This window comes from Myzus persicae, unplaced genomic scaffold (genome assembly GCF_001856785.1).
Source record: "Myzus persicae strain clone G006 unplaced genomic scaffold, MPER_G0061.0, whole genome shotgun sequence".
Classification (NCBI taxonomy): Eukaryota; Metazoa; Arthropoda; class Insecta; order Hemiptera; family Aphididae; genus Myzus; species Myzus persicae.
The window spans coordinates 391,423-410,555 of NW_019101886.1; positions in this window are offsets into that span (position 1 = coordinate 391,423).

The window sequence follows — 19,133 nt, forward strand, 5'->3', positions numbered from 1 at the left end:
TTAACTTTATTGTATAAAATTTACTATAAGTGATAACAGCCTGTACGGGCAAATAGTACAGTAATTAGTAAAACAAAAAATAATTTACAAGTAAAATCGAGACATGTGGGTACAACAAAACAGAACAATAGACGAGAAAAATATTATTTAATAGGTACTTAGGTATACTTACTTAATTTAATTATTAATTAATACTTAAAAGTACCTATTTTACAAATAATAAAAATAATATAAAATTGAAACCTAGACAATTTTAATTTAATTGGTGGATCAAAAAATGTATTAATTTTTTACTGAATTAATATTAAATTAATAAAATTATGTTTAAAAAGGCATAATAACTATAATCGCGATTGTACATAGAAATATATCGAGTAAATGATAATATGGCGAGGCGGAGGAATTTTTGAGGATAACTCCTCTTGGGCAATGGATTAAGTACATACTGTGAGTGGTAAAGAGTCGTCAGTAAAATTTCAGAAATATCTCCCAATATGCCACCCCGACAGAACCGATCTAAAACTACTATAGAATACTGATATCGCATCGAAAATATTAGTCGTCAAAACCGATAACGTCACACACGGACGAATGGATCCTCAGCAATTATACTGTAGTTGTGTGGACGCGATGGGTTAGCCCCGGATCATAAAAACGGAGAACCTACGTCACTGATAACGATAAAATACACGTTCGTTGGGGGTAAGTTGAGCGGATTTCGAGTTGATCAAAACAGACTGACTAATCAAATAGAATACAAATATAAACGAAAAAACGGTATTGCTGTTGAAATATATTGCAATCGATTCCGTTCTGGTCCTGTTAAGGACATTAAAGTCAAAATTTGCGCCAGGAAACTCAAAACATTCATTATGTTATTCGTCTCTAAAACAAATGACGCTACGTTGTTTGATGTCCGTACGATATACATATAATATAATATGTATCAAATGGACGTTCTGTAACGAAATTTAAAAAAAGCATATACCGAAAACATTCTGTAAACTCAAACCTCGGGTATCTTATTTTCCCGCCACTGTTTTGGTCAAGCGATTATTGAGGAATCCGTACATAGTTCTATGCCTACACACTTCCTATGCATGCGTGACCTACATTGGTAATAATAATAATAATAATAAATACTGACATGGGTATTGTAGGTGCTGTGCATAAAACATTATAAACTGTAGATCTAACTGAGTCGTTCCGACTTTCGCGAAAACAATAATAATACAATATAGATGTTATACAATGAGTCGTGAATTCGATTAAATATATTACAGAACTGCACAAGATACCTACTTGATAAAAAATACGGTCATGCAGTATATGGATACCGGCTACGTCTGACATAAGCGTGTTCAAAACGAGCTCTGCTGCAATTACGCGGTGCAGCAATATTACGCGACACCAGCTGAATAAGTACAGAGTGCGACATAAATTACAATATTTTTGATTTGAACAGTCATTTTTTGTCCGAAGGTTGGCACTGTTGTGTTTTTCTTTTAATTTTTCTTTTCCATCACACTTCCGATTAAATAATATTTTGTTGTCAGGACACAGTCCGAGGTACTATAACTCTATTGAGTGAGACATTTCATGATCGTTTTATCTCACATCACAATGTCTAGCCTCCTAGATCATGCATGATCTGACTCTTTTAAGCTTTTTTAAAGAGATGTGTCAAGTCGCAATGTTACGGACACAAACCACGAACCATTGCCGTATTTCAGATTACTTATAGACGTAATTAGACGAGTGATCGGTAAAATTAACGGGGACATCTCTGTCCGAGTGATCGTCAATTTCAACAATCGGATAATTCCTTCCCAAAATTCTGGAGGTGATCATATTATGCTGTATAAGATTTTTCGTATTAAATCGGAGATCCTCTTGAAAAAAAATTTTTAAAAAAATTAGAAATTAGGTTATTTTTTTACTGAGTTATACACTTATTAAAATTATAGTAACTTATGCCACACCTTATACGACAACGACGACCGCCGAGGTGGCGGAGGAGGATTACAATAATATTCGTATAATTTATTGTTATAAATTATAATAGTTATGTAAAGATGGTCTGTCCTGCGCAGTTTTCTTATAAACATAATATATGTAATTCTATGCTCGTTCATCTTCGTGCTGACACTACACGATTTGGACAAGTTTACGTCAATGGGTCGTGGTAAAATTGATGACTGAAATTGGTCTTTTGGTAAATTGATCGTTAGGAAAATCGGTCGTTTTATATTTTTGTCGTGAGACTTGAATACTGGTTTAAGAATGCCATGTAGGTACAAATGGTCAATGGTCATTATTCTTTATTATAAAATTAATATGTACCTATCCATTAAACGGCAACTTACAACCGAACACTTTTAGTTAGTTTGGAAATTGGCTTAGCAAATTATTTCAAAAAACAATTTTATGATATCAAAATATTCGTGGTTGTCGTTTTCACTTTGAGCACTATCTGGAGGCACATTCAAGATTTGGTTCATTCAAATAATACAAAGAAGAGCAGACCCCTTAGAAAACTGAAGAAATAGAATGACATTGCTGAAATAATAAACAAAATATGCAAATCACTTAATAGGAGAACATTTGATGAATAAATATCAGGAATAGTTCAAAATTTATAGTTTTTTTTACAGCGGCAAAATTATTATTTTTACATAGTATACATGAGTAATTTTACCACAACTATTTAACTACGATTTAGTCCGATCATTGTCCATATCCATATTATTGAGTAGATGTGATATTATTATATATTGATAAATTATGTTTTAACGCGTTATAGCCACTATTAACGTTGTTATAATTGTATTTATTTAATAATAATTTGTTTATATTTGTATAATACATTATATAACTATACGTAATATATTATAATATATATGTATAATTATAACATTACTTACATACACACAATTCAAAAAGATCCAACAAGTATCCTTGAACTTTGTGTGTGTGTGTACTTAAAAGGAGTAAGTTACATCATAATGCATTCGTAAAATTGGTTTTGCAAGGGAAAAACGTATGGAGATTGTTCTCTCAGTAGATAGCTTTACCAATTTTTTATAATAATATTATATAGGGAAAAACTTTATCCATGTCGTTGTGGTTTTTTTTTAATTTAAATATAATCCAAATCATTATTTTTAAAGATGTATGTATTATTGTTTTAGTTTGTTCATTACAAATTAGTGGTTAGGTATTGATATCAAAAAATAAAAAAACTATGACACACATTATATAATGTTCTATTATATTAAATATAAACCATTTAGTAAATATTGTACTTATTTTACTCCTAAGTTTGGCCCAAACAGAACCTCTTTTCTATATTATCCCATTTTTACAAAATAGCTATTGTTAATTCTACCATAGACACTTTTTTTAAATATTTTGAATTAGTATTAAAATATATTTAAAATTTAAAATGTCATTAAAATTGCCTACATCGAACCCCTAAAATACCAGGTGTGTGGTATTCTCTTAAGAACTATATTTTCAAATAAAATATAAATATTTGTATCATTTAATAACTATACATATTACATATATTCTTATAGTTTCACAAAATCCAACAAAAAAACTAAGAAAAAACATATTTACAAATTAATAAAATAATTAGTTTGGATATAATTAATTTCCCATAAGTAACTTTTATCAGTTGATTGTCATAGTTAGAATGGGAGTTCTTCGAGTAATTTAAATTACAATTCCAAGTGGATCAAAAATCAAAATACGAAATTGACAAATCGTGTCATCTTTTGTTTGATTGCCCCAAATTTACATTTATCCGATTTTTTATGTTCCATTGTTTAGTGCCACAGCACATCATCCGACCTCACTTATAATGCACATAATTATTGTATCTAGTCGAGTATTTTTTTTTCTGTATACGGCAAAATCCATATATGTAATGTATCTTTGTCTTAATGGGTTGTTTCATCAGTGTACTATAATTTAATTGATTTGGTTTCAAACCTACAATGTTTTAATATATTAAAAACCAAGGGATCAGTACGAATCTTTGGGGTAGGCTATTATTCATTGTCCTCCATATGCTTTTATTTTTGTTTAACCCAAAACTAATAGCCGTCTATTTACCATTATATTGTTTATAAGGTTTACAGTAAACCATTTACTGTCTGCATGACCCCAGGGAGCTTTAAATGTAATCCTTTTATCCCCGCCGTGTAAAATACTGAAGACAAATCAATAAAATATAGCTTTTGATTTGAACTTTGAAGCATTTTTTGATGTCTATCCAGCTTCTGCAAAATATGTTAGGGACTTTATGGTAGTAACTAGATCAAAGCAAAAAAATCTTTCCAAAATCGAGTCACCTGTTCTATCGGTAGAACCTTATCGACAAGTGACTATATTATTCAGTTGTGTAATATACGTTTAAAGAGTTTGAAACTAAACTAAAAAGTGTAATGGTTCAATAGTTAAAGACTCGGCGGCTTTTTTACGTCGTGTTCATTAATGTTTCTTAAATTTAGGTTTCTTTGAAATGTTTTTGTTGTTTTTATAATATTACAGTACTATTAAAGTAGTATCCTTTAACCTTAGTAACCTATATTTTTAACTGAATACAAGTTTTTTGTATTTAACTGATTTTTTTGTTTTCGTTGTCATGGTTACTGACTAACAAAAACGTATTTATGATTTATAGATCTTCTTTGCAGAAGAAAAATATCGAGTAGTCTGTTAGAGTGTTTTTTTTAATGAGAACCTTTTTTTTCATGTAAATTATAACTTTTTTGAAAATTTTGAATTATTGATTATTGTATTTAAATTAAAATTTGAACGAGTGGCTTTTAACCATTTAAATTTGTGTACTTAGGATAATAGGTTCATAATAATTGATTTGGAAAATACGGGGGCTATGCTAATATAAAAATAATAATAGTTATTATTTATAAGTATTAATCATCTATCAACATTTTATAATTTTAAAAAATTGACTAAGTAGGTGCCTATAATAAATATTAGATTCAATATCACATATATTTAATATTTTTGTAAGCCATTCTCAAGGATATTATAATTAGTATTTATATTTTATTAGCTCAAAAACAAATTGTTTTAAAAATCGAAATGTTCAAATAAATCAGCTTCTTAACAATTGACACTGATAACAGTTGGTTTTTATTTAAAAAAAATAAGTTTGTATCACTACAGAATACTGAAAAAATAATGAAAAAATAATGAAAAAATCGACTTAATTGAAAATATGATCCTTAATTTTATAGGTACTTAATAATTCCGGAAAAAAATTGCCATGCATTTTTAAGGGCTAAATGACCATGCTTCTTGAATCACTATGTAATCGATTATATTCTATATTTTAAATATGCATGTATGTTACTTACCTGCTTTCATTTTCATTATCAATATTTTATTTTAATTTAGGGTCTATAGAAACAAAATATGCTCCCAAATAAAAATTTTTTAAGCATATGTCTTATAAGAATTGGCGCAATAATATTTTTGCAAGGTAGTATTGGTTAATGATTTCACGAATACTGTATAGTTGTGAAGTTTGAACAATTAATCATTATTTCCTCCTTCAATTATCTTTAAAACCGAATGATATGATACAGGTACTTATTACCTAATACAGCACTATATAATTTTTTCATTGAATAGTGGGACATTTTTTTTATATACTTTGAGACTTAAACTGATATCTTTGGTCATTTACTAACATGCTGCACGATAGTGTTACAGTTTATAACCTTAAACCGATTATCAGGTTGCAGTCGTTACATTATTATATACTACACCAATAAACACAACGTGCCATCTGTAGCGTTATAAGTTAATAGGTATATCGAAATGTTTTAAGTTGTAATACGTTTTGTATTGACCGCAATCATTAAAATAGACTATCTAACTATCTAACTACCTAACTATCTAACTATCTAACTACCTAACTACCTAAATATACGAGACAACAACAAAAAATATCCGAACGTTTCACACGGTTTTCTTCGTACTTGTATTATTATGTGCATAAAATACAGTTATTACTTATCATTAGATAGTTTAGTAGGTAGTTCAAATCTCTGCGTGTCGTCGAGTTTGTCTAAAAAAAAAAAAAAGAAAAACGCCCGAGCCACGTCGATTGGGACGTAACGATACGACACCATAATAATATATATTATTATTATTGTAATGGGAAAAGAGAAATTTCGACGTTTGTTTTCGGTTTTTACGATGGTATATGTATATATTATATCGCTATGTGCGAAATTAAAGGAAATACAATGTTCTTTATGCGTCGTTAATTATTACATTATGCTGTACGTTTATGTTGAAATCCGTTCCGACCCGCAATAATTATAATGTGCAGGTATTTAACATATTATGGTGCAGAATATCGTTATATCCGTCGCATAACTTTACACTCACACACACACACATGGGTACATCTTGTACCAAAAACGGAACACACCTCGAAACGCATTTGCATAAACAGTCACGTTGCGTTTCCCCGTCGTCGAGGAGACCTGCAAGTGCGCTTTTAAACGTCCGCGGAACACAACATCCACGACTGTGGTAGTGGTTAAAGGTATGCCTAGCAGACGTGCGAACATAAACCTGTATACATTAAATATCGATTGCTATTATACATCGTACCAACAATTGAATTTGTTCTATCGGCTACACGTATATAGTGTATCAGATTTGTTTGATCCTTTTTCACTATATTATGGTACTGTAGATAAACCGAAGTAGGTATAGGTACATACTACGGAGCGCCGTAGACGATATCCACAAAATACAATCGTATACTATATGCATATATATGCATTTTATTTATACGGTGTAAGTCTACTATAGATGTTTACAGCTAAACGCACAATGTCTAAACTCGATATATTATACGTATTTTTTTTTTTAAATGTAACCTTTTCTTTTGTGATGCACACTCGAAGAAAATCGGCTACATTGGATGGATGGAGAGATGCACAATGTACATGTATATGTCTATTATAATATACATTTAGGTGCAAAAAGGTCTTATCGGTTATTATTATTTTATTGTGTATCTTTTACGACAAAAACATTGTAATGCATTATGCAAATGTGTGCGGAAAACTCATTTATTTTACTAACGATAACGGCGAAAGAGGGGGCAGATCCGGGGTAGGTCAACTGTGACATTTGTCCTAGGCCTCCGACCGCATTTGTAGACCTCGTGACCCATCATCGAAATGAGAAATTAAAATACAAAAACACTCCAGTACGAGACAAAGCAGACTTGACACTACATGACCTGTACAGGGCGTTAACATTGATGATGACAAAAGTGATACACCTAATTATAATATCATAATAATGGGATATATTAATAATAGTAACAACTAACAAGTAACAACTAATGAGTAATAGCCGACCCTATAATAGTTTTAATGAATTATATTGTATCATTATATTTTTGTATTTATTGATATTTTGTAAAACGGTACGAGTCATAACTATTTTTTTTTTAATCATAATAAAACAGTAACTATATCAACATCATAGTTTAATAATATTGTAATAATATGCAATTATAAAAATACATAAGTAATAATACCTAATAATACCAATAGTTGATCATTTATACTGCATAATATTGTGACAATTGCGCACGAATTAGATACAAAAATGTAATAAAAATACTGAGACTCTTGTTCTTAATGAAAAAAAAATCTACGATAAATAAATTTGTCCCGGACGCCACAAAACCTAGGGCCACCCCCGAGAAAATAGCACTTTCATATAATATTATATCAGTCGCGTATTTTCATTACAAAATGGTTTATGTTTACGCGATGCAATAACCACGATCCCATCTTAATATTATTGTTATAGTCGGAGTTAACATAATATTATACCGTTTCACTAGATTGCAATTTTCAGTATGATAGAGGTAAACTTATCAAAACAGCAATTAACTGGATTAGTGGCAAACAATAACCGTGTATGTATTTCTTCATAACAAATAATTAAGTTATAGTTAGTAGTGGTATATGTGCAGTGGTGTATTTTTTAGGAGAATAGTAGTAGTGACGCGGGACTTGGGTTTGGATCTCGGATTTCTATTATACGAGGTGCAGTGTATTGATAGTAATAAGTAATAATTAAATAATTCTGTTTTGAAAATAGATTCAAGAAGACAATATTAATAATAAGTTGTATTAAAACAAAATAATTTTATCGTCATCCAGCCCGCGGCTTAAGATACACGACTTCAGTAATGTATACTTCAATAGAACACTATGAAAAATCGGTGACAAGTTATTGTATGCATTTTGATTGGCCATATTTTTTAATACGCCCAATATGTATTACCGTAAACATTAGACGTGTTACTCGACCGTGCAATTGTTAATTATATTATATAACGACACGAGGATGATGCAAAGTTACATGAATTTTAACATTTTCCGATACGAGGCTCTTGATGTACGGATACTCGTCCATAAAAACTCCAAATATTATTTTAGGTTGTATACACACACCCGAGTGCGTGTACAAATCTCGAGATAAGAGGTACGCTCCGGGGCGTTGGAAATCAAGTTGTATGGCTGATAATATAATATAATATTATTATGTAAGACATGTCTGAATTTATTATGAATGAGGACAAAAAAAAATACGCTTTTTTCGTGTTACGACACTCGAGCACACGACGGTGTATAATATCTTTATATTTCTATAACCATCTCGCAACGATTCACGTGATCATCGCGGGTTCCACTCTCGAGCGGGTTGCATTATTATCATAATCGAGTTTCGTCGAATAGGTAAGGTGAAGATGCTGATAACCATAAGCCACTACTATCACTTTGGTCGCTCGAAAACTCCATGTACGTCCGCTTTAGGGCGGATAAGTGTAAAAATAATATTATATAATTTGACCTAAAATGCATCGTCAGGCACTCGTCAAATATCGTGGTCTACGTGATTAGGCAATATAATATTATACTGGGTGATTTTTCAAGAATTTCACCCCATTTTTATGTTTAAACTATACACAGTATTTTCAAATTCTGATTTTGGGAATTTTTAAAGGTAGTTAGGTAGAGTATATTTTTGAATACTTGGATTTTTCACAAAACGCTTAAAGAATATCATGACGTGACGATGCCAACTTTCGTTTTTTTAAATGAGCTACTATATATTTCAATAGAAATACGAATAGGATTAAATTCAAAACATTTTGACATATTCTAATCGAAATTTGAGCAAAAAGTGTTTGAGTTGTTTTACATTAAGTACAAAGGACATGGTAGTTTATTAAAAGTTTATTATTTACTTTTGTTTTGAACATTATTGGGTGCAATATTAATCCATTGGAAATGTGTAATACCTATTAAGACATTGTCTTAGTATACTAGTATACTAGACTAAGTAGTAATTATATCAATAGAAATTTTATATTGCACACTTAATTATAATAACAGAGCTATTATATAATCCATTTATAAAGAATTTAATAGACTACAATTATCCTAACTCCTAAGTGTACAAAGTAGAGCAACTCAAAAACTTTTAGTTCAAATTTCGATTACAAATTATACAATGCATCAACATTTTCAGAAAAATCCCAAAATCCACAATGTAATTTGTAGGTTCTATTTTGAAAAAATAAGTTGGTATCGCCACTGGATACTCCTTTGATGACGTGAAATATCTAAGTAGGTATTCAAACATATCGCTTTTTACCATACAATCAGGAATTCCAAAAATCAGAATTTGAATCCATAATTTAAACTTGAAAATGAGGTGAGCATGCTTAAAAAATCACCCAGTATATATTGCCTAATCTTGTAGAGTACGATATTTGACGAGTGCAACGACGCATTTTAGATCAAATTATATAATATTTTCTTACACTTATCAGTCCTAAAGATAACTCGCCAGTCGCCATACAATAAAAAAAATTCATAAATCAGAATTTTAAAACATCTGCATACTTTAAACATAAAAATGGAGTGAACATGCTTAAGAAATCACCCTGTACATTAGATCTAAGTGTATACTATGAATGCATTATCACTATTATTTGTTCAACAATTTTCGGGTCTACACTGAAATCAAACGTAGATAGCACCCGTGGCCCCCTCGTCATATTGGTATTTTAAGAACATTATGAACTGAATAAGTCAATATAAGTCAATATAACCACAAAATACATATATTGTTATGAAAAAAAGAACCTACATATGAGGAGAAGAGAAGTCTAGGCCCGTGAGCACCACAATGTGCGCATTATGAATCTATGATCTACATTCTACACAAGGGCTTATCTTTGCGAGTTTGTCTTTTTTGTTCCACTACATATACACAATAAAATGTTATATTTAGGAATTATTTAAATTTATTTTTCCAGAGCGTATCATGAGGATAGGTATTCTTAAGTCTGAACATCGTTCCGCAGTGGACATTTATTTTAATCAAATAAACGTTTATATTTTTATTCCGTCGGAAAACACTAGGAAATAAAATTTATTAAAACCAAACGGTGTTAAAAAAAGGCACTAAGAAGAAGTAAGAAGAGACTACAAATCAATATAATATCTCCTACAAAAAATTTGGTCACGGCCTCCAGTATAATAACATAATATTAATATTATACCTAGGTAATTCGAAATCGGAATCGCTTACTAAATATAACAGGGATGGCTAACCTATATGACAAGTATAGGTCACAAATAAGTTTTAAAGTGACATGCACGTAGTTAATGTGTTAATAACCACAGGTTTACTATTTTTTTTTAATAAAATTCATAAGATAATAGAACGGAATATTTTATGATTTTTGTTTCGATTAGTTTGTCGCCAACTTAGGTACCCATACCTAATGTAATACGCAAACAATGTAATTGCGACACGCGCATAATATATATAGGCACCTAACTATACAAGTTACAACACATGTTGACAATATTATGTTATCGGCTCATAATATACACAATGTATTATAATGATATGTGCCTATACAATACAGCAGAGTATTAAAATGCCTATATATATGATGTTATTATATGTGCAACTTCCGGGCGGATTTCACGAACGTCTCATAGGTATCTATCTCACGAGAAATCGGCGGTGTTCGCGGATCAACAAGCGTGCCTCCCCCCATATTGCTCGCCTACTTATATTATACTGTTTTATACTTTAATAACACCTTTATAATATATATATATACACGCGGCAGTTACTTCCGATTGACGACGGATCCGCGATAGCACAATAACCACAAACTATATATTATTATTATTATTATTATTATATATAGGTACACATAATACACACAGTAACAAAAATAAATTATATTATTCTATTTCTTCACAACGCGCGTGTATAATTTACTTACCTACATACACATTCGATTGTATAAAATTATATATGTACATATATGTATGATATAGGTATACGGTCGATCGTATTACGCGCAGGTAAGTGTTTGCCTTTCACCGGCGTCGACGACTCTTTAGCTCATTGTAAGACGACCGAATGAATCTTACACACACACACACACACACACACACACACACAACGCAAGTATAGATATATACCATGTATATAATATATGTACCACTATATATGTATCATTATAATAGTTGTATACTTACGTTTAAAGAGTTTTTTTTTTTTTGTTCGTTATGTAATATAACGACGGACGAGTCGCGAGCTCTGCAGCCTTCACTTTCCTACACAAGTGTTTTATATATTATGCGTTATGCGAGCACGTCAGTGCTGTGTGTTCGTGTATTTGTTTACACGTGCAGGAGATTTGTTGTCGACTCACCGCGAGAGAGCCGAAAACTCCTTAAAATCGTCGTCGCATTATTATAATGCCTCGTTGACGCGATCACCGACGTCCCGCAAACCGTTTCCGGCGTCCACCATGAGTTTCGTAAAAAAAAAAAAAAATGAATATTGTGTTTAGTAGGCACCTCCCTATTACGTAATGTAGGTAACGTTATGTTATTACGCGCGACCGCTTGGCAATCTCATAATATATATATATTATAACAGTTTACGATTCACACGTTTCCTATGCCTTTTATTAAAGATGAATCGATACATGTAGTACTTATGCATATTTTTTTCACCAAATTTTTATCACGCCACTGTTGTAAGACAACGAGATAACTGACAGCCGCAGCGGTACGTCACCCGAGGTCGCTTAACCGACGAATTCGCTCTGTCGTCGAACGAATTAGTTTTCACCAATAAATAACTAATAGGTTGAATCAGTTGTTTTGTAGCGCTGATGTATAGGTATTTAGCCTATTTAGGTGATGTCCTTAAAATGGCACTAGTGATTGTCTGTGAATGGAAATAAAGTTGTTAACGTTTCGTTGAACGTATATACACCTACGATCTATAATAATAATTCTTTATCCAAGCAGAATTACTAGATTTTTACATAATATAATAATAAATAAATATGAATTTTAAAGAATTAATGTAGTTAGTTTTTACATAAGAATAATAAATTAATAATTACAATAAAATGTTGACAGTAGCTATGTACTAAATAATATATATGAAAAATAGCTATTACTCTATAATCCGTAATGTTTTTAACAATAATAATAATATTAATATTATAACAAGGACTAAGAACTAAACTATTTTCTATATGCATTCAGCATTGAATTACCAGCTGGAAAATAAGTGAAAATTATTATTATATTTTTCTGCATAAAACGTACCTAAATCTTTATTTCTAATATTAATTAAGGATATATTTAAAAACTAACTTTTTCAACCAACAGTGTCCTTCAGTGGGAAGTTTATCTCCTCAAGTCAAAGTAATTAATCATTTTCTAAAATGCACAACCTCATGTGTGTTTAACATGCAAAGATTTTATAGCTAAAATCAAAAACATTTTAATAATTTCTAAACAGTCTAAACAATATACGATTATAATACTATAAGGATATCAAATTATTAATTTAACTAGTTTTAACACTCTAATACGACCGGCAGATTATAAAATATATGCATTTTAAAAATGTTTTCGACACACCTCCGAGCTGCAGACTGTCTGTAAGATGAATACTTTTTCGTTTGGTGCTTATATAGAAAGTGAAATACGCTTTTCAACTCGTTAAGTTATCGTAAACGACAAAATGTTTGCACTCTACAGCGGATAAACTGCTTCTTTTGGAATGAAAGTCGTTTCGGTCAAATGTTACGTGTAGAAACGGTCGTCAAAAACCTCTCTCGTGGTTGGATCACGACGAACCGTTTACGAGTATTGTTATTAGTAAATAATTACGTAATTTAAAACGTGTAGGCACCTCAGCACCTGTGTGTGCACATTATATACCGGATGATTCATTTAACGTTTAAGTCACATATTATTCAAAAAATATTAATGTTTTTGAAAACATTTTTTTTTTACATGGTTTTAAGTCGTTAAAACCCTACGGTTTTATTAACTACATTATTTTAAATATTTTTTATCCTTACATTTTTTAAAATTTTTTCCTTTTTTGAATAACAGCATGTAGTTTTAGTTTCATCTTCAAAGAAAGAATATTTTTCTGTGTATTTCGATTCTTAAAAATCGAATTTAGGATGATAAGTTTATGATATATAACTATATAAGCCATGTACATTTTTATTTTTCAAAAATATTTATTTATTTTTTAAATAATGAGTGTTCAGTGATTATAGATTCACCCGGTATATATATTATATACTCGATCATTATTATTGTTCATTCATTATATTATTATTATTAATTCTACATTTCTTCTTCAGAGCTTCTTTCCACGCTCGATAATAACCGTGATATTGCAGGTGAAAACTATTATCATCGTTGCTGCTGCTGTTATTATTATTACACCTATTACACCGATTTCAGTAATGCTAAAGATTATGGTCGGCTGTTGTAATAATATATTATGAGTAATACATATATAGGTACCGCTCTTACGCGGAAAACGATTCTTTCGAAACTATTATACGATCGAGCCAGCAGAGCTTGTGATTCGGTAAAAACTACGTCGACGGTCCATTAAGGCACAACAATAATTGTCTATATTTATAAACTCATTTTTGATTACACCTCAATGCGCCTAAATAGTGTTATATATATCATGACAGTCATTCCACGGAAACAAATTACCTACCTATTCCATGCCCAAGATACGCGTGCGTTGTAGCTATACTTAGATAAGGTATTTTATGATATTTAATATACATTTTAGGTATTGTAAATGTTTTTTTTCCATAAGCGACATTTTTACACGTATAATAATATGATATATTATCCATTTTTTACATATTATATCTGATTCCGAGTAACACAGTTTACCCATATCGGACCGCATCGTATGTATTGATTAAATAAATATTTATTAAATCAAGACGATAGTGGTTGTGAGTTCCGTATTGAACATCATAAACAACCAATCAAATTACAGGATATGGGTAAATATCTATAACATGTCGAGTTGTTTTATACAATTTGTTTTGTTTGTGTTAAATACCTGGAATTATTTACCAAAAGTAATGATTGTGATGCAAGGCTAACAACACTTTTTTATTTACATAAGATACTGAAAATAATAAATATAACTAACAAGTAACAATATACCATATACCATCTCTATAATATACTGATAATAATTTCACAAATTGATGTTCTCAAATATTTCTTTTTTTGACAAAACTATAATACCTCAATAAATAATTTTCCTAATAAACCTAGTAATATTATGTCTATAAAAGAAGCGAAAATTAGTTGAAACAAAAAAAGGAGCACGATAAATTGTAAATTGTAATATTGTAATTTGTAATAAGATAATTAATAATTGTCTTCGTTACACCACCTACTGGTCATCTGTAATAAAATAAGAATATGCCACATAAATTTAGTTTTTACAAGGATAATCTACGACGATGTTTTGGATATCAGGGGTGGAAGGATGACACAGATAGCATGACCCATTTCGTCCTTCCTCGCTATAATAAGCGGTTCCGCTGCCTAGAACGACTTTGCCACAGGCGTATATAAATAGATATTATTATTGAAGTAAACGACGGCCGAGTTGTAATAATCAGACGACACCTGCTTCGCGTTCAGACGGCTAAAGGTGGTCAGGTGGATATAATATTAATAGGAAGACGGGCGAGCGGGCGCGTGTACAACGACGTAAACGATCAGCAGCAGCTTGGGCGAAACCGGAAATAGCGGAATAGGTTGCTCCTATAGTCGTCCCGCGGGCGACCGGAAGAGGGTTTAATACCCATACATAATATACATATAATATATATTATATGTATACACGTATATACGTATACCTGTATACCTACATAATGTGCGGCGCGAACAGCAGCTGCAGCTGACACATGACCGATCATCCAGCACTTCCGGTGTGTGAAATTCCACTTTATTCGGCTCAGATCGGACCGGCCGGTTATAACCATGGCGCCACCGCCTCTGGATATGAAATTACGAACTGTATATTACGTCAGCAGCTTGGACCACCACCACCAATCATAAGTCGCCCAAATAGTGGAACTGAGACACTTTTTTTTTGTGAGGTGGAGGAAAAGCGAGAGCTTTTAACCAAATATAAGTTTTTTTATTTTACGACTGTAAATATAAATCGATGTACTCCACGACCATTAATTTTTAGAGTGTTGGGTTCTCCACGGCTAATATAGTCAGTCCCTCGACTATTAATAGCACCCACGGTATGTCTATTGTTCCGATACACTATTAATTAAAACTCGCAGAATACAATATTATAATACTGGCATCCAACGACCGTTACACCTATATGACTACTAGGTAGAATAATAGAATATTATAAGACATAGAGGTAATATTTCGAGTGTACATTTTTAATCTTACATCCGAATCCATCACGTGCTCAGCGGTGTGTACACCTATATTTACATTCGCGATCACACTATTATTGTGTTTGTCAATATTTGTGTCTTGTGATCATTGTTTACGTCGTTTAGCACCGTGTAAATACTTACCTGCTAATACTCTAGCCACATTAATGTAGTACGTATAGTTATAAATTATTTAATAAAAATTATTTTAAATAATCCGCCAAGATTATATTCTAAAAATCTAATATACTATACAGATCTTAATATTCAAACTTTAAACTTAAACTTTTAATATAATATAAGAACGTCAAACTTTGTCAAATGTGTATAAAATTAAAATTAATAATAAGGATTATCAGAAATCGCACATTGTCAATACAAGATTAAAAATAATAACACAAATGTCCTTTTTAATTATTTGAATTTTGCCAATCAAAGCCCATTAATAAATGTTTCTTATTATTACCCAAATACAACATAAAAATGTTGTACTTAGTGCATTTATTCCCGATTTCTATAAGTATTTTAATATACAGCGAAATAAATAATTATAATTCCATTAACAATAAAATATTATAATATGTAGTAACTAACAATTAATAAATAAAAATCAACGATACATATCAACAACTTTACTGGTTTTAGGTGGTAACTAACGAATGGTACAACGGGGATATGTTGAGAAACCTGAAATTTGATAATGATTAACGTAAGTACACGCAATGCGTTGTTATAGGATTTTTTTAAATAAAAGATAATTATATTAAATTTAGCGCTGTTTAATTCAATTTTTAAATGTTCAATTCAAAAGTAAATAAATGTCTATATTATGTTGGTACCTAGCTTATAGGTTTATATATAAACAAAAACTAATTCACTGGTTTTAATTAAAATTTCAAAGTTGTTCCTTAGGGGTATCAAAAAAGTTTAGAAAGTAATTTAACCACGTTCAAAAATATAATATAACAAATGGAAATTACATTATTTGTATACACCACATTCAGATTGTCCATCTCAGTACAATTAATTGATTAATGCTAGATACACTCATGCCGATTTTGTCGTGAACTTAGGCATGCTACAACCTAGTTACACACTTATTTAGAGCCGCTATATTATATATTTTTATATAAGCCCCCCTCCCAAAATGTTAAAAAGATTAAAAAATCATTTCTATGTCTTTAAAAAAAATGTCAAGGAAAAATGTGGATAGACGTACAAGAACCAATGCTTTAAATAAGACCTCGGAATCAATATGCTTAATTTATGGAAGACCCTAGTTATCCCAATACTCAGTGTAAACTCATTGTCAGTCCCCCACCCAAAGAAAAATCTTATAGCTACGTCAATGGGATAATAATATGGTTATATCATACTTAATAGTGTAATAACAACGATATATTTAATTATGAGTTATCAATTATATCATACGTATATTCTTTGCAAATCAAAAGTTCATGTTTACATTTATTGACTGTAGATGCTAGTTAAAACAATCACTCGGCTGTAAATAACTATTTAATTATCATGTGAAATGCACATTGTGCATGCACGTATAACATAAATATATTAATCTAGAGATTGTGCAGTCATTTAAAGTTTAAAAGTATGAAACACAAAATTTAAACAAACAGATATCGCTGCTCATATATAATTACACATTATAAACTTGTCTGATACAAAATATACTATGCATTTTTATGTTCATATTTTACCGACTCTATAGAAAATGCAAGCGTTTAGATAATTCGATAACAGTGTAGGGGAAATATAATTGAGTAAAAAGTCAAGCTCATAGGTCAAAATCATTAAAGATCGACACAAAGTGTCGACGAAGACGTTATCCCTGTTTTTTTTTTTTTACGCACAGCATATACACAACCGATAACATGTTAAAAAAGTTGTGGATTTTTAACGCGACTCGTCGAAACATCGCATAACACACACGCACTCGATCGTACCTACTTATGTTTACACATGACCAGTATAATATTGCACTTTGCAACAACTACTATACACGTGTAATGTTATAATATGTATGATAATATTACAGTTTTACGAATAATTAAAATAGCGATATTAGCTATACATATAACATACATATTATGTTGTATATATATTATAATAGGTATAATAATTGTACAATGTGCGCGAGACAGCAAAAGCTGCAATGGCAGACACAGCATTATTATTATATATTACTCTCGGACGAGGAGCGTGCGGTCGAAGCTGTCGGTGAACCGTATCGCCAAAATAAGACGAAGTATTATAATATTATATTCGTACACACTATATAGTGGGTAGAGTCGGTAGAGGCGCCTACGCACAAAAGCATTAATGTTGGAAATGAGGAAAACAAAACATAATAATAATAATATTATTGCGTACAACGGACGCACACGGCAGCGGACGGAAGACTATGTACTCGCACTTCGTGTATATAATAATAGTAATAATATCAAACAGGACATCCTTTGGGCAACCAACCGGCTGTGATGCAATATCTTCGGCCGGGCAGGAAACAATTGGCCGTCTCCGTCATCCGTCTCTCCTTAACTCGACAATTGGCCGTAGTTCCTCCTTCGGCTCTCGTTTCCGGCGAACGGCGACCACGACCACGACAAAATAATATGTCACATCGCACACGAAACGATCATACGTAAAACCGTAATAGTAGATCGTTTTTCTATGGTAGTAGTCGCAACGCCCACAGCGACAGATCTCACAATATCAGGCATAACAATATCTGTGCCATACACTTTATAGCTCAGTTTTTACGCATTGCGCCGTGTCGACATTATGATAATAGCAAAATATTTCATGTTATAATAATAATAATAATAATAATAATAGGAAGCGCGATGGTATTATTTTAATAATAATATTAAATATGTTATAAATATATATAGCGGAAGGCGGAGTACATGAAAAACCTCCGCGAAATGCACACGCTCACGCACGCGTACACACTCGCGACGTCGGAAAGACCTTGGCATCACGAATCCGGTCCCGCTCGATTATAAAATAAAAATTAATAAATTATAATATTAAAATAATATGCGAAATAAGAATATTATTTATTTAGAATAAATTATGTACATACGACGTACCTTTACGTCGTCATTTTCATTTTTTTTCGCGGTAACTTCTTTCCCCGTTTCGAAAACTACTCATCCGATGGTTTTATGCCGACCAAAGCGTTTGGACGTACAATCAATTCCGCCAAAGTAATCGCCGCGACGTCCGC